Source organism: Anabrus simplex, chromosome 11 (assembly GCF_040414725.1).
Source record: "Anabrus simplex isolate iqAnaSimp1 chromosome 11, ASM4041472v1, whole genome shotgun sequence".
NCBI classification, from domain to species: Eukaryota; Metazoa; Arthropoda; class Insecta; order Orthoptera; family Tettigoniidae; genus Anabrus; species Anabrus simplex.
The window spans coordinates 19,832,426-19,854,282 of NC_090275.1; the positions used below are offsets into that span (position 1 = coordinate 19,832,426).

The 21,857-nt window shown below is 42.7% G+C and overlaps 1 protein-coding gene across 1 annotated transcript in view; it reads right to left on the reverse strand.

Annotated features, from left to right (window-relative positions):
* LOC136883529 (transient receptor potential channel pyrexia) overlaps positions 1–21,857 on the reverse strand; it is a 434,219-nt gene that overhangs the window by 228,433 nt on the left and 183,929 nt on the right. The window lies entirely within an intron of this gene.

Consider the following 21,857-nt stretch of genomic DNA (forward strand, 5'->3'; position numbering starts at 1 on the left):
AGGTACAAAATAGAAAAATACAGGAACCCAGAAAAGACTAGTTACAGTTTGAACTTCAAGCTCATAATTGACCAAGATCCCAACATCACAATTGTTGCCGTTAGACAGGTAGAAAAGGAGAGATATCACCCAAAACACAATTTTCAAGAGCATTTTGCTCCAAAGCAAAGCCATCTCCGTACAGGCCATGATGGCCCTGGGAGGGGTGGAAGGTAAAGGCTTCCACCATTCGTAACCTCGGCACTGGTGCGGTAGAGTGGTTACCTCTACGCCCGGCCGCCTTAGCTCCCCAGCAATTAACCAGATACTCATGTTTGGTGTAGGCTGAGTGAACCTCAGGGCCATATGCACCTCCGGAAGTGGAAATCTCGTTTCTTAAATTTTGCGACTTCCTGACGGGGATACGAACCCGCACTTTGCTCCAACAGTTACAAATTTACGGCTTTCCGAAGGCACGACTCAACATTACACAACTATCTAGAAAAGAGCTTACATGCTCTAAAACTTCTACCAAGGAGACAGCGCTCTGGAACTCTTACGGTCTACTCAAGGCAACCATTAACTACGAGGGTTGGGGCAATAGTCGTGGCAACTATTTATTTTCTTGAAGATACCAGTTCGGTTGGAAAATGTGACATATACAGATGAAAGGACAAGGTGTTAACTACATGTGTGGACAATGAATAACACTGAAATATCGTAACACACTAATTTATTACGGTAGTATACAGGGCAATATGGCCTTCCCGATGCAAAAGAATGACAACACAGTACACATAAAATTGACGTGACAAACCTGAGCCTAAAGACCCTCAAAATAGTCCCCTGCTACTGACACCACACGCTGCCAACGATGTGGGAGGCGCTGAATACCATCTGCCTCAGCATTTGCCGCACCATGTGTGAATCGGGTCACCTGTTGGCGCACAGCATTAGCAATGCCCTCTCGTGTTGCAAACCGCCTACCACGTAGTGGTTCCTTAATCTTTCGAATGAGATCAAAGTCACAGGGGGAAATGTCGGGAGAGTACGGTGGCAGCTCCAATTCTTCCCATCCCCAACGGCGCATTAGCTGCCCTACACTCTCTGCTTTACGTGGTTTTGCATTGTCGTGTTGGATTATTGCACTGTCCACAAGATCCGGACGTTTCTTCCGAACGCCACGTCGTACCTGATGCACCAGGAAGTGCCTGTAGTACTGTGCGGTCACTGTTCTGCCATGTGGAAGAAAGTGGTAAACAATGACACCCCTGACGTCATACGCGACGATCACCATCAATTTGACTGGGGAAGGATTCTGACGGACCTTCTGCATCCTTGGTGATCCAGCATGTCGCCACTCCGCGGACTGACGTTTCAGTTCTGGTTCGTATACCCTGGCCTAAAATTCACCGATGGCGATTATTCGTGACAAGAATTGATCGCTGTCCTGTTGCCAGCGTGCAAGGTGGTCGGAGCATGTTGCATAGCGCACCCACCTTTGACTTCCGTCAGTGCATGCGGTAACCACCGCGATGCGATTTTGCGCAGTTGCGCTCATTACGCAATATCATGTGGACGGTGCGTTTCTCGATGCCACTTGCTCTCTCCAACTCCAGTAGCGTCCATCGTCTGTCTTCATCCAGGAGCTGCTCGATGACGGCACGTGCCACGTCGGTCCGCACATTGACAGGTCGTCCCGAACGTTGCTCATCACTGGTTGACACACGTCCTTGCTGAAACTTTCCTACCCACCGTCCTACTGTACGGTATGGTAGGCCATTATTCCCAACGGCTTCCACTAATTCACTGTGACATTCCATCGCATTTCTCCCTCGGAGAATGGCTATTTTGATGTAAGCGCGCTGCTCAGCACGGGTTACTTCCATCTCGCACGACACTAACCAACTGACTGAATTCACAGCCCTCGCTGCGCTACTACCAGCTATCACAGAGCCATCTGTTGTTCTGCATACACACTATGCCTGCAGAACTTCCACACGACACATATGCGTTTGTGATTCGTTCACATAGCTACGAGGGAAAAAAAAATAGTTGCCATGACTTTTGTCCCAATCCTCGTATTACAGAGCGTCTCTGCTCAATAAAATTATACCTTGTGGCCTCTCAAGGCACAACCTACAATTTACAATACCAAATTAATTACCTTTTAGTTTACACGGGGTATCTAGTACTCATTCTACTGGCCCAAACTCAAAATGTATGGAGGCGTACACTTGCGCTCCTTGAAAACCAAGTTTAAAACCCTACTTGGGCTCGCGGCCCGATGATGCAGAGGCTAATCCCACACTACTGAGGTGACTAGAAGGACACGTTAATTTATGATTTACAGGAGAAAAACAGTTACAAAATTGTATTCACCTCAAGTTAAATTGAAGGGGAAGTCGAGAGGATAACGCACTCTCTATCTCCGATTTACAATTTAAGTCTTTAGGACTTACATGAAATTTTACATGAGAAAGAAGAAAGTTTACATCTTAGAAAATTGACGGTTACATAGTTTAAGATTGGAGCCTTCCCCTTGAGTTCAGTTTGCCGAGATAACTACTGAGATAGATAACTGATGTTCTGCCTGCCGAAGAATGAGGAACTCCGCCTCCTTTCTTAACATACACACACTCAGAAATTCGACGTTCTATAAGACAAGTTAACTCGAAAATGCGTCAGCTTTTATACTCGAGAGGAAGCTTCGAGAAGGCTCTGGACTAAATACGGACACACCCCCTCATTTTTAATGGCTAAACAAAAGTTACAAGAAGCCTATGATAGGCTGAAAAATAAATACAGAAAATTTAGGATTGGTTAGAATCCCATATTCGCGAGATGAAAAAGAAGTGTTGCATACCTTGAAGTACCAAAATAAGAAAAGTCAATTCAGTTCAGAAAACCGAGAAACACAAAACTTGTTTTAATTTTTAGTTAATTCGCCTTGGACCAGGGTGCATGACCTCAGTTCTTTCATGGAGACATCTGTGGCGAAAAGTCTAAATTTCTTGAAAGTTGTTGTTGCAACCAGTGATACATTAAAACAAAACAAAGAAATCCAGTCAGTTTAGGAAACTTTATAATAACATATTACTGATCAATGTCCCAACTGTTTCAAGTCTTGTATGATAAATAGCGTTCCTTAAGGCGCTTCTTTTACATGCGCGGTACAATAATAATAATAATAATAATAATAATAATAATAATAATAATAATAATAATAATAATAATAATAATAATAATAATAATAATAATAACACATGTAAACCGTTTTCAGCATAATGTAATGTGAAGGATACCTTTGCCGTGACGAGTCCTCCATTCTCGGAAAGTTCACTACATGTGACACACTCGATATTCCTAGGCAACACAAGGATTAAAATAAATGCCACAAAGGTGCAACCTATTCTCACGGAAGCTGGAAAGATTGCAACAGCTATCAAGGTATCTCATTGATCAGTATACCAGGCGAGGTGTTCACTGGCATCTTGGAAGCGATAGTGCCATCAGTGGTTGAGAGTGTGGTTTCAGACCACGGACGGGTTGTCAGGATCAGATTGTCAGTATGCGCCATGTAATTGAAAGATGCTATGAGACGAACGGACAGTTATGGTTATGTTTCGTAGATCTCGAGAAGGCATATGGCAAAACACAGAGGAAAAAGTTGTTCGCCGTACTGGGGGACTCTGGGATTGAGGGATAGGAAAACCCAGAGCATGTCGTTACGATTTTTGGTTTTCTTCGTTTTAAATTTTAAGGTGTATAGTAAACGAAATTTAGACCTTGCCGATAGAACCTTTATCATAAGAATAGTGGTAGAAAAATTCTAGAACATACAGTACACACATTTGCCGATAAAATACATTTTTATCCGCTTAGGTATTCTGCAACAACGTGCCCCACAGCGTGGTAGGTTGTTACATGCGAGGGGCACTTTGTTACATTGAGTAAAATGTCACTGAAAACGCGATAAATATGTATAATTTTCATTCTAATTTCAAAATATTTTTAGGCCTATTGATTAAATATAACATAGATAATATAATAGTTTATCACCTCCACCCATGACCTAATTAAAAAGTTTATAATGGTCTGTGTTGAAATTCATTCGCATAGCCTACAAGGGAAGGCAAAAAATATGAAAAATGCCTCTCTACAATCATTTGTCAGTCTCAAACTGATCATTACCAAGAAGCAAACAGTGACAACATAATCTTTATTATAAGAAAACGATATGCAGTGACTTGATTTACTAGGGTTGGTCATTCAAAAGACGGCCTAGGCTACGTTTCAGCTCTACATTCTTAGTCATCACCAATATCATCGTTATCAGTCTTACAAGTACTATTAAAATAACATTGATTTTTAGGAGCACGTTGAAAGTGACACCAAAACGTGCACGTTTTGCACTGAATCCATTCCACCCTAGATTTCTTTCAGACCAATACCCTTGACATTCAACATATTTTTCGTCTTCTGAAGAAGAGGGACTCGGAGCCCGGCACTTCCTTTTAACCTCTTGCTTCTTAGCGATCTCTTTCTCAGATTGTATTTGTCTCGTTGCAGTTCCAAGGCCTTTGAGTTTTTCTTCCCTGAACTTTTTTTCTTCTTCTTCTTCTTGAAATTCTGTTTCTTTACGAACGTTAGTCAGTACTAAGGACTTCCTACTTTACGACCATTAGCTTTTCTTTTTCGTTCATCTGCTTTTGAGTATGGACGAATTTTTGCAGACTAACAAGCCGCAATGCTGAATTTCCATTTTCTAATGTTTCTGGTAATTTGGGACTATCGCTACTAATGGTACCTGTGGATCTGCTTGAGCCAGGCTTGTTCCCCTGTGGGTGGGGGCGGTAGAATAACACCCACGGTATCCCCTGCCTGTCGTAAGAGGCGACTAATAGGGGCCCCAGGGGCTCTGAACTTTGGAGCGTGGGTTGGCGACCACGGGGCCTTCAGCTGAGTCCTGGCATTGCTTCCACTTACTTGTGCTAGGCTCCTCACTTTCATCTATCCTATCCGACCTCTCTTGGTCAACTCTTGTTCTTTTCCGACCCCGACGCTATTAGGTTTGCGAGGGCTAGGGAGTCTTTCATTTTCACGCCCTTCGTGGCCCTTGTCTTCCTTTGGCCGATCTCTTCATTTTTCGAAGTGTCGGACCCCTTCCATATTTTCCCTCTGATTAGTGTTACATAGAGGATGGTTGCCTAGTTGTACTTCCTCTTAAAACAATAATCACCACCACCACTGAGCCAGGCTTGATCCACGAAGAATCGTCTTGTATTAGATCTTCGGAACTGCGACGAAACAACTGTCACAATAATGCAGCGTCCCAGCAAAATTTTGGCAGTAAAAGGTGTAAAGCAAGTTGGTGGAGTAACATCAGGAGAAAGGGAAAAGTTAGCTCGCAGTTAGCACAGCTGATAATTCTTTTCCTCCCGAGGAAATTTTTTCGAGATAATGTGAAACGGTACAAATTCATTAATTGAATTCCGAAAGCTGTAAGCAGCTTTCCTACTGGAAGATTCATTCGATCTTACTTCTAAAGTGGCTGCTTCAAATGTCTCCGTGTCAGTTGTCTTCTTACGGGAACGAACCACGTTCTCTGTAAGAAACGACAGAATCGAAATAGGAACAGCAAGGGGCACGTTGCCCCGCGTGATAAGTAACAGCTAGCCCCAGTAGCCGCCATCTTATATTTTGTGTCACACTTAACCACACAGGAAAGATAGAATTATCTTAAATGAGCAAACAAAGGCTTATATCTGAGGGTTTGAATCACAAACAGAAAAAAAAAAAAACGTGTTTACCTGTATATTTTATCACGTGGTTAAAGATTGGAAAGGTGCAAGACGCTGCTTAAACTGCAGCAAAAATAAACTTTTCCACTTTAAAAATTTCACAGATCCACACGCAGCCTAAGACTCCCTAGGAATGTGAGGGACTGCAAGGTCAACACGTGATATAGAGAGGGGTGCGCTGCTGCTATTGGTTCTTTCAAAAAGGTGTTTGTAACAACCTGCCGCTGTAACAACTAGCCTCAGTCTCCCCTAGATTATTAAAAGCAATCAAACGTATTTACGGGCTGCAGTGGGAATTAATGGCAGAATGAGTTCTTGGTTAAGGTACTTACAGGAGTTAGACAAGGCTGTAAACTTTCACCGTTTTTGTTCATTGTTTATATGGATCATCTGCTGAAAGGCATAACGTGTCAATTGGGGTTCTACTAGGTAGAAATATAGTAAGCAGTTCGTTCTATACGGACGACTTCATCCTAATGGCAGATTCTGCACGAAGTCTGCAGTCTAATATACTGGACCTTGAAATTAGGTAGAATGAATATGGTATGAAAATGATCTTCTTCAATACTAAACTGATTTCCGTAGGTAAGAAATCCAAGAGAATCGAATCTTGCATTAGGGATGTACAGCTAGAATAGGTAGGTAATTTCAAGTATATAGGACACACTTTGTTTGTGACTTCCCGACAATGACGAACCGCGAGCGGACCCATTGGAAGATTTCAAAGAGAATAGACATAGAATGGACGTATTTTCCCTATTTAAGAGGTCGCTGAAATACACAGCATCTCACACTGAAGGTTATAATATCATATGCAAATTTATCACCCCATGATCGTTATTTCCCGAGTTTCTGGGTTCGCGAACTGTGCCATCTCATACTACGGAAATATCCGTACTGTCGGTTAGAGTAATAATCATTCCTACACACAGTAAATTGACATTCATTAACTGGCGTAAAAGCCCTTCGCGTATGTTGTTCCTGTGAGCCACATTACGTGACTGTGGCCGTTGATTACTGGACAATGTTGCGTACTAGTTAATTATAGCCAACCTGGACATAAAATAACACTTTTGAGTAGCAAATAAACTTCTTCATTCACTGCTATCCACACGAGAATACTGTCGCATTACTGCCGAGGATGGACCAAATAATCTCGTTCTCAACGGTCAAACAAATGAACGCAGAAATTCCCTGATTCGCTGGCATCCAGCATTAACAATAGATTTTTGGAGTGCCTTATCACCTCCTAGGAAAGCACAATATATCTGCCATTGTCTTGTAAACCACGCAGTATATTTGGTCAAGAAACCTCCTGGGCTGTCTTGGCGTTTTCACCTGCAGATGGGCGACCATGAGACAGCTATTTTATCTTTGAACAACAAACAGTATTTTACTCAGAATACTGAACCCACATAATGCTTCTGGTACCAAAATAGATGATTGTATGTAATTTAATTCTTCAAACCTTAACATTATAGGTGCAATATGTACAGTATGTGTAAAAATCAGATATGTATCCCAAAATAAACAATCATTTGTTCGATTTAAGAACTTCTGATTCGACCTCCACACAATATATAAGATTGCGATTACTATGTGTTTGCCTATCCCTCCCTCAGGCTGAACAATAATCCCTCAAGAGCGGAAAATTCCCTGGAGAATTAGAATAAGCGAACACCGTTCGCTTGTCAAGGTCTGAAATCGAAAGATAATCACCTTAACGGAGATCCGCTCACCTAGCGAAGCATAATGAGAAGCGAAGAGTGGGGAACTATTATGAAATATCTTAGGGCAGACTAATATAAATCTAAAGATATACACATAGTATCAGCGTATTCCAGAAGTTGACAGGAAAATGCGGAACGCCCTGTTGACTGCCATTATATTCCGATGTCTTCAAGAGTTTTTGTTCAGATCTAACCCATAAATGTTTTAAAGTCTGCATGAGCAAGATTAACTTGTCTATTTTTTTTTTTTTTTGAGTGTTCCGCTTTACTCTTCAGGAATGTTTATTTCTCTGATGTGAACACATCGACACTGCTCATAGATTCTTCTCTTCCATAGGCTTGACTTTAATATTCTTGCGTCCGGCTTCTTGGATTAACTGGAGGACTCAGTGTCAGAGATAACCAAGCACAATTTACCAGATTTGGATAAAATGAAGGATAATGTCAACAGGTGATTTAACATTATAGGAGCTTTCAAGACCATATATTGAAGCACCTGGATATTAAGAAAAGTATCCTCTTTCATACTGAAAAGTATTCAATAGTTACTCTTATGCTAGTATGCGTACCAGTACTCTCACCCAGATCAACGGCCACTGGAACAAGTTCTTCAAAGTTGTAGAAAGCCGCGAACTTATGTGGACTGCCTTTTTGGAGAACAACGGGACTAATCCGAACCCACTGCATTTTTTGTTCTGAAATAGTTGTTTTCCTGTTCGTGAATCATTCTAGAGTTGTTTGTTAGAATAAAATGTGTTGCTGCCCATGTGAGTGTCTTAGAAATGAAGTTTCTTCTTTTTAGATGATGCAATGACAGTCAATCAGTTTTCTGGTGTAAAGTCATCGGAGTTATTTTTTGCCCTTTACATATTCCCGAAGTCACTATTACAGGAATTAATACTGTAACCGGGAACAAGAAAATGTGGCCATTAGCTTCTACCAAAGAGAATGCTGCAATACACTCGACAACATAAGTGTCATCTTTGTGTTGCGATTTTCTCTGCCCCACCTGTCAATGTAAATTGTGATGTGTGACTAGTGAAGGAACTTCTGTCTTTAAATATGCCATAATGCATGAAGCAATCTCTTGAGATCCTCTTGAAGCAGTGTCCTCGCACCAAACGTGCGTGTGACCAGTGTGGTTTACTTCCTCGTGTAAACCCAGATTGAAAGTCCTCGCTGCCTCTTGTAGTATGTCACAGGTGTGGTTAACATCTTCTCATATACCGCTCTTGTTCCATTGTTTTGTTTGGCAGTGTCAACATATTTCTTTCAGAGAACAACGCGTGGCCTCTGCTTTACGCGAATGTAGCTCGTGATGAGCAACATGTTTTGCCATTTTTGTCCATCTACAATTTCCTTATCTCTGCAGCACTAGCATAACAGGTATGACGGGTATCTTTGTGAGGTGGGTGAAAATGCAAATTTCATTTCCTTGTGAAGATGTGCGAAACAAAAGGTGCAAGGTATTCTCTTTCATTCCAGCACTTTTCTATATACAATCCATGTTCATGTCCGTTGGCAGGTATTTTCTACCTACACTATTGTCCGAAAGTTAAGCAAAAATTACGAGTAAGCAGGGCAACAGGAAATAGACCGCAAATCGCACGACATATGCACCTACCAACCTTACATGTTCGCTCTGTATAGGAAAGGAGTGTGTCCTGCTTTGACTAGCTCCGTAACCACAAGTAAACACAGCCAGTGCCTGTGCCCCATATTCCCTCAATCGTGTTTGTCCTAGTATAATGTGCGGAGTGTAGCCTCGTAGTGAACTTGACAACATAATGGCACAACGACGCCATTTGGACCCCGTTTGCAGGGTAGAATACAAGGCCGCCTGGAAGCAGGGCATACAGACACCGAAGTCGCTGTATCCTTGAATGTGCCAAAAGGTGTCATTTCCAGGCTTTGCAGACGATTTCGAGACACAGGATATGCTAGTCGTAGGCCAGTACCAGGTCGACCAAGGGTAACCACGCCACAGCAGGACCGATATCTGGCCTTAACCGCCCGACGAAATCGGAGTGCATCTGCAAGACAATTGACGGAGCATGCAGCCGTCTCAGGGGTTGCCGTTTCCCGTCAAACTGTGTACGGGAGGCTGAGAACAGCAGGGCTGTTTGCCCGGCTTCCAGCAGTGTGCGTCCCGCTCACTCCAGCACAGAGACGGGCCCGTTTACTGCGGAGCCGTCAACATCGAAACTAGACCATGAATGAATGGAGACATGTGCTCTTCGTAGATGAATCCGGCTTCAGTTTGCAGAACGATTCCCGTCGCACATTAACTGGAGAAAACCGGGTAGCCGATACAACCACACGAACTCGTGGAATGAGACCAGTATGGTGGTGGTGACGTCATGGTGTAGGGCGACATCATGTTGAGTGGCCGTACCGACCTGCACATCTTCACGGGTGGTCCGAGAAACACTGTTAACGCTCGAAGATACAGGGATGAGGTACTGAGACGACATGTTCGACTCTTCAGAGGTGCGGTTGGTCCAGACTTCCTTTTAATGGACGATAATGCCCGACCGCACCGCACTGCTCTTGTGGATGAATTTCTGGCTGGGGAAGACATTCATCGCAATGACTGGCCAGCGAGGTCTGTTGATCTGAATCCTATAGATCATGCCTGAGATGTATTGGGGAGGCGACTTGCATCCCGTCAGCCTCCACCAAGGACCCTCCAAGACCTTCGCATTGCCCTTACGGATGAATGAGCTCTTGAATCATCTGATAGAGAGCATGCCACGTCGCTGAGAAGCATGTGTGGCAGTTAGGGGCAACCATACACCCTATTAACAGCATATTTTGTTGTGGTAGACATTGCCAAGTTCTGTTAGTTGTTGTCAAAGGTGTACCTTAGCTATAAGAACCTTTCTGACACAGTTTGTTTGGACAAGTTGTGTAACATATGGTGTGTGATTCAGCTTCCGTTTGTTCAGCACTCCGTTTGACATTCCTATCAGGCGCTATGGTCTCGTTTAGTGATTATGCTTAACTTTGGACACTAGTGTATATTGTCATTGCGACTGCAGAGTGAGTGGTAGGCTTCACCTGAGTACTCCTAGGGGTTTTGATATGAGGCATGTGTCTCCCTTTGCCATCAGGAACAGGTAGGAATGTTTCTTGTTTCTGCTTCACGGCCAGATAAATAGTACGATCTGGAATGCACAGCGTTTCATGGTAAAAACTTCTTAGCGATAACGTGGTCTCTGCTTCTAGCATCTTGCTTTCTATATACCATAGTGTTTCTCGGCCGGGGTTCTTCAGACTTATCACGTCGTCTTCCTGCAGCAGTTACTGTTACTGATCGCACAAGCAACCTCTAATGATGAATTTCTATTCGCTTTTTCCACGGTATCAGATTATTACAATTCTTTGAAGAAACGCATGACTTATCTGTTAATTATCTGGATTAAACAAGTTTTCAACAAGATGACACGTACTCGTGTCCACATTCTCGTAGTTTTTTTCCAGATTACTTCCTTTTATTTGCTTGAGTCTTGTTTCCTTCTTCTCCCACGGTGCATTTGATTGTCTTCACAAGAGAATAATAACATGTTGGCGGGGTTGATAAAAAGTGACTGGTAGCGCTAAATTCTAAGATTTTGCTAACCAACTACACATTAACACACAGAGGCATACCAGGATCACAGCACAGGTCACATAATTACACATTTTGCGCTATCTCTCTGTTATTCTTGCTGTTCAATCACACTCAGTCTTCGTCCACTAGCACTAACAGACTGAGTCAATCACACAGTTACACTCGTCCCCGCAATCACAGTCCTCAGTTCACAGCCCGCGCATGACAGTCTCGCAGCTCAGGATGACGTTCACTGACCCCTGCCGATACCCAGTGCACTCCTCAACAATGCTCAGCACACGACGGCCGCTACACAGAGTCCCACACACGGCGACAGACACACAGAACGAACCTTTAGTTCTACGGATAGAACACTCCAAGAGACTGCTTCCACTAACTCAAAGAGTCGGCACTCAACTCACAGACGAAGCTCAACTAACACACACTGAACTGGACTAGAAACCACACAGAACCGCGCATGACTTACATACCTGGGCCAGTCCGGAGGCTGGATACATCCAGAAACCTCCTGAGATGGAAGATTCCAGCTGAATCGTTCTCGTATTTTCCAGGGGCGAATAGAGAGGTGGCCGGCCGGTCTTGTATCTAGTGAGGGTGCGGCTTGGAGGGAACAGACGGGCCCGATGGTGACGTCACTGCTTCAGTTTATGGTGGACGTGGAGGCCACCCGCGTAGCAATATTATTATTATTATTATTATTATTATTATTATTATTATTATTATTACCATGGTTTGTGGATTCGCAGAGGTGAAAGAAGGTGCCGGGGGGAACGGGTCTAACTACGAAAATTTAAAGTTGATTGAAAACTTTAACAAAGGTTATATTTTTTTCTTTTAAGAAGCAACAAGAAACAATGCAAAAGGTACAAGTAGCAAGATTAACACTAGTAATGAGAAGATTTGTGGTATAAACAGATTCTGGGCTTCAAGTCCTCATATTACATTTCCTGAGCCCTCAGCTCGAACAACCCATATTTACCAAAGGGCAGAAAATCCCTTCATTCAGTGAGGATTAGCTCCAAAAAACCATATCGTGCCTCCTAGAGGCAATTTACCACATTAGAAAGAGCTGACCTGCTCTCAATTTTTCAAGCCTATAAAGGCAATGCCAGACTTTTACACATGATTGCCATCAAGGCACGACTTACAATGAAACAGGGGTATCTTGTACCCAACCTACTGGGCCTTACCAGACAAGAAAAGGGTTAAGAAAAAACGGCCCGAAACACCAAGTAGAACGGAGGCGTAAATTTTGCACTCCTACATGAAACTTCTTAAAACCTAAGAGGCACGAGGCCGATGTCACAGGGGCTATTCCCAAACTATGGAGGTGACTCGTAGACAGAATAATTCTTAACACCTTAAGGAAGAGTAGAAAATCAGTTATGAAAACGTAGTCACCTCAAATCAAAATGAAGGGGAGCTCGAGAGGGCAAAAACACTCTCTATCCCCGAATTACAGGTAAAGATATATGAAGTTTTACAAAATGATGGAAAATTACATGTTTGAAAGATAGGTTACATACTAAAGATTTCGGACCTTCCCCGCGGATTAAACTGCTGAGCTAGCAGAAAATAAAGATGTTAAACGGCCATTACCTTATAGAAGGGCTGCTGACTGATGAAAAGAGGCGCTTCCCGCCTCCTGCTACATGTCCATACACTAAGTTAGATGTTGATCAAGTGGCGAGGATACATGAAAATCAGCAGTTTTATACCCTCAGGGAAGGTTCGAGACCTTTCCTGAATAAAACCAGACACACCCACTTCATTTATTGGTGGATGGAAAGGTTACATATATAATCGAAGAAGAAACACATTATTGGTTGAAAATTAATTAAAGAAATTAGGGGTTGGCTAAATTCAAAACTGGCGGAAGAAGAGATCAATATTGCCAACCCCCCCAAAAAAGAGAATGAACGAAATTTAGCAAAGAACAAACTTATGAATACAATATTTCTTCAAAAAATTTCTTTCACTTCGCACCAGGGTGCATGATCATCAATTTTCAGCAGAGACTTTTAGAGAAAGTCCAAACTTCTTGCTAGATAGGAAACAAAAACAAGTCGAAATTCAAACAGTTCAGAAACTTCAAAATCACAAAATTTACTGTAGTGACATCTTCTGAGGCAAGTTCAAATTAGGTGTAGGTATACTGTAGTTCACAGTTTCTCCAGTAGAGGAGTATTTTTAGGCGCAAGATTTAAACGTGCGGCGTAGAGGTGTACCTCCCGGTACAATTATTATTATTATTATTATTATTATTATTATTATTATTATTATTATTATTATTATTATTATTATTATTATTATTGTATTGTATTTATAATGAACATAACAGGCGTTCAGCCCCGAATACGTGTTCACAATAATAATAAATAAATAAATAAATAACTAATAAAATTAATAAACGTAGTCCAACCTAAGCCATCACTCTCCACCATATACAAAATAAAATGAACAATAAAACAAAAAGACATATCGCCACGGTTATAGACCAGAACCAACTCCATCAACAACAGTTTACAACAACTCACGAATAAAAATAAAAGTAAAAATAAGACTAAGAATAACAACTATCCCAATTCTTATTGCTGGTCCCAAACTATCTTACCTCCTCAGCCTGGTCTATGTTTACATTCTACTGCTGGTGTTGCAACTTTCTGCTTGTTATCACTCACACGTACCCACTCATCACGCAACCTTCTTGCTTCAGCATTTTCATCACATCTATTGTTCCCTGACCTACTCCAAAACAAGCTACAACAGCAACATTACACGATTGCATACCAAACCAGCCATAACACTAACATTGCATTCAATCTTTCAGATTCACCTCCTATAGTAAAAGGCTAAATAATAACAACAATATTCCGTCATTGCATTCCAATCCATCATAACACAGCTTTTCCCAATCCGCGTTAACATTGCTTCATTTCATTTCATTCCGCCATAACACTCCATAATAAAATTACCACTCCATCTCCAAAAATTTCGGCAATGAATAACAAATACCAATCACACATATACCAACACCTCTCCAACATCACATTTCTTCATCCTCTCCATACAAACAAACCAAAATTTACAACATGATAATAAAATCACCTCTCTCCAACTCCAAAAATTCAATACTCATACCAGACACCAATACAATAATACCACCTCCCAACTCCCACGAATTCAGCCGTAAATAAACCATCTCAATACCAAACCATACATCACCTGATCATAAATACTAAGCCTTCAATACTTCCAACACCACATTTCAGCAATACAACACCAACTCCACAGCGTATACCACCACTACTTATATCACCACTTCTCCCACACCACATTCCAACGATATAACACCTCCTAAATTAATCATAACACATGATCATAAATACCAAGCCCTCAATATTTTCCAACACCACATTTCAGCAATTCAACACCAACTCCACCTCATATACCACCTCTACTTCTTCTACCATTACACTCACCTTCTGCCATCCGCTAACTTATACCACCACTTCTCCAACACCACATTTCAACCCTATAACATATCATAACTTATACATCACTTCTCCATCACAACATTTCAGCCTCCACAAATAAATAACACATAATCATAAATACCAAGCCCTCAATATTTTCCAACACCACATTTCAGCAATACAACACCAACTCCACCTCATATACCACCTCTACTTCTTCTACCATTACACTCACCTTCTGCCATCCACCATCTTATACCACCACTTCTCCAACACCACATTTCAGTTGCCTTACTCTACTGTTTTCACTTCCCAGTCTTTGCGTTTCCCTTACTTCAATGCTTTCCCTTCCTTGCTTGCCCTCTTCCCTGCTTTCCTTCCCCTGCCTTTCTTCCTCCCTTCTTATAGTCACCTTTTCACTTGACCCCTCTTCCTGAACTTGGGCTTCTTCCCTGTTTATGATCACATTTTCACTTGGCGCCTCTCCCTGACCTTCTTCACACTGCACACTGTTGCTGATATCTCTCCTCACTTCCCCACCTTTCGTTGCACTATTCACTTTTTCTTCGTCTTCTTTTATCCTCCTGTCTAAGTCAATCAGTCCATTTACAGTCCAGATTTTCTTCCAATTTCTCCCTACTACCACTAGCTCTTGCCCTTTAATAGTCGCTCTCAGCCCTTGATTTATTGCACGAATCTTGTGTTTTCTGAGTGTTTTCTCGTTCCTAATCGTCTTCCATCCCACGTCTCTCTTGATCCTTATTTTCTCTCTCTGCATATTACTCGCATTTCTTATCATCGCATCAGCCATCAACGTAGAAAACAGTTCTAGTTTGATAGGCCTTTTGCCCCTAATTTTTCCCACCTTCTGCACATCATCTATATCTACTTCACTAATATTAAGTTTCAAATTCCCCTGTATTAAGTCCACAACTTTGTAAGTTGTCAGTACTTTGTCTTCTCTCAACTCTTCAGGCACACCATAGATAAATAAGCACTTCTTTCTTCGATATAAAGTATTGGCTTCCACTTCTACTTTCAGCTTCAAGTTCTCCTTTTCTAATCGACCTATTTTTTCCCTTAATGATACAACTTCTCCGGTGTTATGTCTCACTTGTGCTGTTATATCTTCCGTTTTTTCTCTTAACCATACCTCCATTTTTTCAAATTCCATGGTTTGTTCCTTAATCATATTTTTAATTTGCTCAAAAGGGCCAGCTTCTTCCACCACCTCTTTTACGGCTCTTTTGAATGCGTCCATATTTTCCCTTTCTTCATTTCTACTAGGGGTCGGGCCTGGGTTCAACTCAACCCCCCAATGCATAGCAAAATTATAATCACCGCCGCTGATAGCAGTAATTCACTCTTTCTCTCCAAATCCATATTACACCTTCCTAATTTCATTTCTTCTTTCTTCATTCTTCCCTGCCATCTTCCTACCGTCACCCTGTACTGCTCTACACTAATCATTGGCGGCACACTTCTCCACAACCTTCCAGCTCTCGGCACTTTCACCCACACCTCCCACTCCCGGGACCCTCCACTCAATGCGACCTCACTCGTACGTGGCTTAGGAAAGACTGGTATTATTATTACTATTATTATTATTATTATTATTATTATTATTATTATTAGTTCGTTCGTAATCTGTTTACCCTCCAGGGTCGGTTTTTCCCTCGGACTCAGCGAGGGATCCCACCTCTACCGCCTCAAGGGCAGTGTCCTGGAGCTTCAGACTCTAGGTCGGAGAATACAACTGGGGAGGATGACCAGTACCTCGTCCAGGCGGCCTCACTTGCTATGCAGAACAGGGGCCTTGTGGGGGAATGGGAAGTTTGGAAGGGATAGACAAGGAAGAGGAAAGGAAGCGGCCGTGGCCTTAAGTTAGGTACCATCCCGGAATTTGCCTGGAGGAGATGTGGGAAACCACGGAAAACCACTTCCATGATGGCTGAGGAGGGAATCGAACCCCCCTCTACTCAGTTGACATCCCGAGGCTGAGTGGACCCCGTTCCAGCCCTCGTACCACTCTTCAAATTTAGTGGCAGAGCCAGGAATCGAACCTGGGTCTCTGGGGGTGGCAGCTAATCACACTAACCACTACACCACAGAGGCGGACATTATTATTATTATTATTATTATTATTATTATTATTATTATTGTTACCGTGTTTTGGTGGTAGTTATGCATGAAAGAAGGTGCTGGGTGGTGAATAGGTCTCAAGCTACTAAAGTGAAATTAATTTTAAAATTTAACAAGGTTATATTTTCTTTGCAAAATTAGGTAACAACAAATAGAACAGGTACTTAGTAGCCGAAACACGATTGAAAAATACATTTACATAGGTACCCCATTTGGGGCTTCAAAAGTCAGAAACATAATTCTTGAGCAAAGAGGCCAACCTTACAATGAACACCATACAACAAAGGGGCCGAAAACCCCCAAACATGCCAGAAACATTTGCTTCCAATTACACCCAAAAGCCTCCTTGAGGCAGAGACACAATTTTCAATAAAGGGCAACTTCCCCTTAAAATTCAAGCCTATCATAGGCCACTCCGAACTCCACCTTTAAGCTGTCCTCAAAGACCATATACACAGGGGTAAAATACCCAACCTACTGAGGTCTGTTAAATGACAAGAAAGTTAATACATGACCTCTAAAATACAATTTGAGAGGAGGCGAATTTGCACTCCTAATACACTTTGCTTAAGACCTACTTGGCACTAGGCCATTAATACAAGGGCTAATCCCATACTACAGAGGTGACTTAATAACAATTTACATTACATTACGGAAGAATTGGTTGAGAAAAATAAGTTCACCTCAAGACGATGTGAGTGGGAGCTCGGGAGGGTTAAGCACTCTCTATCCCGATATGTCGTTTGAAAGATAGAATAGATACCAGTAGTTTTTACATTTTAAAGGAAAGTTACATGGTGGAAGGCCTAGAACCCGAGAGTTAAACTGCTGATCTAGCAACGAAAGAAGTTATTAATTGGCCATTACCTTGTGTTGAACGGCTGGAGAAGAAAGAGGCGCTTCCCGCCCCCTGCTGTGTACCTTACGCACTGAAAGATGGAACAGAAGTGGCCCGGAGACCCGAAAATCAGCAGTTTATATCCTCTCGCGGAAGGTTCTAGGCGTTAGGGGAAAGAAAACACCCTCCCACAAACTCTTTATTGGGTAGGACCCCGCAACAGATTCAAGTTGGGGGAAGATACACCAGATTGGACAGAAATTAATAGAAGAAATTCGGGATTGGATACATTCATAACAAGGGGAAGAAAGGGGTAAATATTGCCAACTTAAACAATGACAGAAAGAAATTTAACAAAGAACAAACTCTTGAAATTAAATTTTCTCCAAAAAAAAATAGTTCTTTGACTCCGCACTAGGTTGCACTATTTTAGATCTTCAGTAGTGTCCTCTAGAAGAGAAAGTTCACACTTCTTACTTCAAGCGAAACAAAAATACATCAAAAGTGACACAGTTCTAAAACTCCAAAATTTACAGGTAGTGACATCTTCTGAGAAGGTAGAAAATTAATACCGTCAATAAAGTTCAGACTTCCTCCAGCAGAGGAGTTTTAACTGGCGCGCATTTAAATTAGCGGCGTGGAGGTGTACCACCCGGTACAGACCTCCCCCCCCCCCCCAAAAGTTCCTCCAAGGGGTAACACAGAAGAACATAAACTTTTGTTTGAAAATAAGGTCCAAGTTTTGATGTTGATATTAAAATAAATTGCAGAAGTATTTGAGAAATTTCTTAATTGGGTTTGATTCAGTTCCAAAATTTTGTTGTAATTGGTAACGTAAAGTATTTATGTTTGTAGAAGGCGAATTTCTGAAGATAATCTTTTAAAAGGTGATGAAAAATTTTGCAATGTCCACCAAATTTGTTGTTGAATTCCCAAGTGTAGTCATCTCTTATAGTGACTGTCCATGTAGTTGATGTAGGCTAAGTTGAATGGCCAGACCGGCCGTTGCAGCTTGCGTCCAAAGGGAACCGCTCGGACCCCTCAAGTACCCTGAGATACCGCTCGCCCGCACTATGAGGGGAGCAGAGGTGTTGAAGCACGCCGCGCCCGCGGTGAACATATACAGGCTGCTGGCAAGTAGCAGGTCGTGCGCCGCACATCAGCCTAGGCCGGGAGGAGAGCTCCGGCTCGCCGTGCACATGTCGTCCTCGCTGGGGCCGAGGGGGCCCGTCCTCGAACCCAGCCGCGGGTCAGCGCCGCGCGGCTGCGGGGGCACTGAAACATTAAAGCTAGGCGGCAGAATTGTGTTGGACTATCATCTTCTTTGAGGGTACAGGCTTGTGGAGAGGTTGAGGGGCCAGCGGCGTGCAAATATCCATGGCATAAGTTAAGCCACTGTGTAAGGTGGAGCAGGAGACGGGAGCGTGGTAATGGCCGTGGCAAGGACAGGATGGCAGTTTAACGGATAGGGGCAGGTTTTACAAAAGGCTTACATCTAAAACCAAAATATTACAGAAGGGGCAGAATGCCTTAAAAGCGAAACTCAAAAAAAAAAATATAACCTTCATATCCTTTCAAAATAATATGAAGCAAGTTAACACAGAAATTACACCGGTTTCACCTGGGACAGGTGAACCCTAAATATCCTCTCGGTGGCTGGATTGCTTAATAACAACGTAACCGGGGTGAGGAAATCGAGAATAACACATGGCCCATGGAATCTGGGGGCAAGCTTGCCCGCGGGAACAAAATTTTTGACCATTACTTGGTCACCTACCTTTAAAGGGGTGGGTCTCCGTCCACGATCATACCTTTCCCTAACCTTTTCATGAGATACTTGAAGATTAGCTTTAGCCTTCTTCCAAAGATCTTTAATGTTGTCCGGATCTATTGTCTCGGGCAGAATGTCACTCAGAGACCAGAGGTTAGAGAGCGGCGTGTTGGGAACAAACTTAAACATCAAAGAAGCTGGAGTAAACTTGTGAGATTCATGAACCGCCGAATTCAAAGCGAAAGCTATCCAATGCAGGGACGTGTCCCACCTGGAATGATCTTCATGATGATAGGCAATAAGTGCGGACCTGAGATTACGGTTAACCCGTTCAGCCAGGGATGGTTGAGGGTAATAAGCAGAAGTAGTTACATGAGAGATGGACAAGTCAAAACAGAATTTACGAAAAAGATTAGATGTAAAAGCCTTAGCATTATCAGATACAATATATTGGCACGGACCAAAAGAAGCAAAAATAGAATTTAAGCAACTAATTGTAGACTGAGCGGTAGCCAGCTTAGTCGGAAATAACCACGAAAATCTTGTAAAACCATCTACGCATACAAAGATGAACTTGTTGGCATTCCCCTTTGACTGGGGGAAGGGTCCTACATAATCAATATACAGGCGTTCCATGGGGCGCGACGCTTGCTGAGAAGACAAGAGGCCTACCTTGGTGGACATGGTCGGTTTACTGAGCAAACAAGATTTACAAGCTTTTACAAGTTCACGAATTTCGCCGTCCATACCTTTCCAGATGAACATTTCACGAATATTTTCACGGGTTTTAAAGATTCCAAGATGCCCTCCTAATGGGGTCTCATGATAATACTTGAAGATCATAGGTACAAGAACCGCTGGAACAACAACTTTCATCAACTTATCATGCCTCGAAGGGCAACATAGAACACCATTCCTCAGAACATAAGGGACAGCATGTTCCCCAGAAGAAAGGGTTTCCATTATCGGAGCCAGCGTCGGATCTTCACGTTGGTATTTCTCAATATCCCTAAAAAGCATGGGAGCATCTGTTAAGATGGCATTAACACCAGATAGTATGGACTCGGAAGGTGATGAACTGTCGACCGGTTCGTGGGTCTCGACGTCGTTATGAAACATACGGCTGAGTCCATCAGCAACAACATTTTCGGTACCTCTGATATGTCTAACATCAAACTGGAAGGCGGAAATACGAATAGCCCAGCGGGCTATACGACCAGTACGACGCGGCCTACCTAAGACCCAGCTTAAGGCTTGATTATCTGTCTCCAGGTCGAATTTGACATGTTCCAGATAGAGACGGAACTTTTCTAAGGCAAATAAGACTGCCAACCCTTCGAGCTCATAGATGGAATACTTGGCTTCTTGAGCCGATAGAGTCCTAGATGCATAGGCGATGGGTCGCCTCCCTAGTTCAGTCTCTTGAAGAAGGATTGCAGCTACAGCTGACGATGGCGCGTCCGTTTGGACGATGAATTTCTTTGAGAAATCAGGCATAGCAAGGACAGGGGCATTACAGAGAGCTAATTTCAGATCTTCAAAAGCGGCTTGTTGAGAAGGTCCCCACTCGAATTTGATGCCTTTCCTACGAAGAAGGTTTAAGGGCGCCGCTCTATTAGCAAAGTTAGGAATGAACTTTCTGAAGAAATTCACCATACCAATGAACCTGGCGATACCTTTAACGTCCTTGGGAGGTTTAAAATCACGGATGGCCTGTGTTCTAGAATGATCGACTGCTACACCATCGGGTGACACAATATGCCCTAGGAATGACATAGAGGGCTTAGCAAAGGCAACCTTGGACAACTTAACAGTTAACCCAGCCTTACGAAGGCGATCGAGAACTTCTCGCAAATGATCTAGATGTTCTTTAAAAGTCTCTGAAAATACGACGGCATCATCTAAATAGTGATATAAGTACTCGAATTTGATGTCGGAGAAGACCCTATCTAGTAGCCTAGTGAGCACAGCTGCTCCCGTAGGGAGCCCGAAAGGCACGCGGTTGTATTCATATACATTCCAGTCCGTGGCAAACGCTGTAAGGTGTTTAGACTCTTCGGCAAGGGGAATTTGATTATAGGCCTGATTTAAGTCCAAGATGGTGAAGAACTTGGCCTTACGAAACCATGAAAAACAAGAATGAAGGTCAGGAAGGGGCACAGATTGCAACACCACCTTCCGATTGAGAGCCCTGTAATCAATGACAGGCCTGAAGCCTCCTTGGGGTTTCGGGACTAGGAAAATAGGCGATGAATACGCTGACTTAGAGGGCCTAATAATACCATCCTTCAACATCTGATCGATAATTTCTTTCAGAGCCTTCATTTTAGGTGGAGATAGCCTATAAGGTGGAAAACGGACAGGAATCGAATCCGTGACCTCAATTTTGTATTCAATAAGGTCAGTAACACCAAGAGTATCAGAGAACACCTCGGGAAACGACTGACACAGTTTGCGAATACTATCAGCCTGCTCCTCAGGTAGATGTCTAAGGTCTAACAACA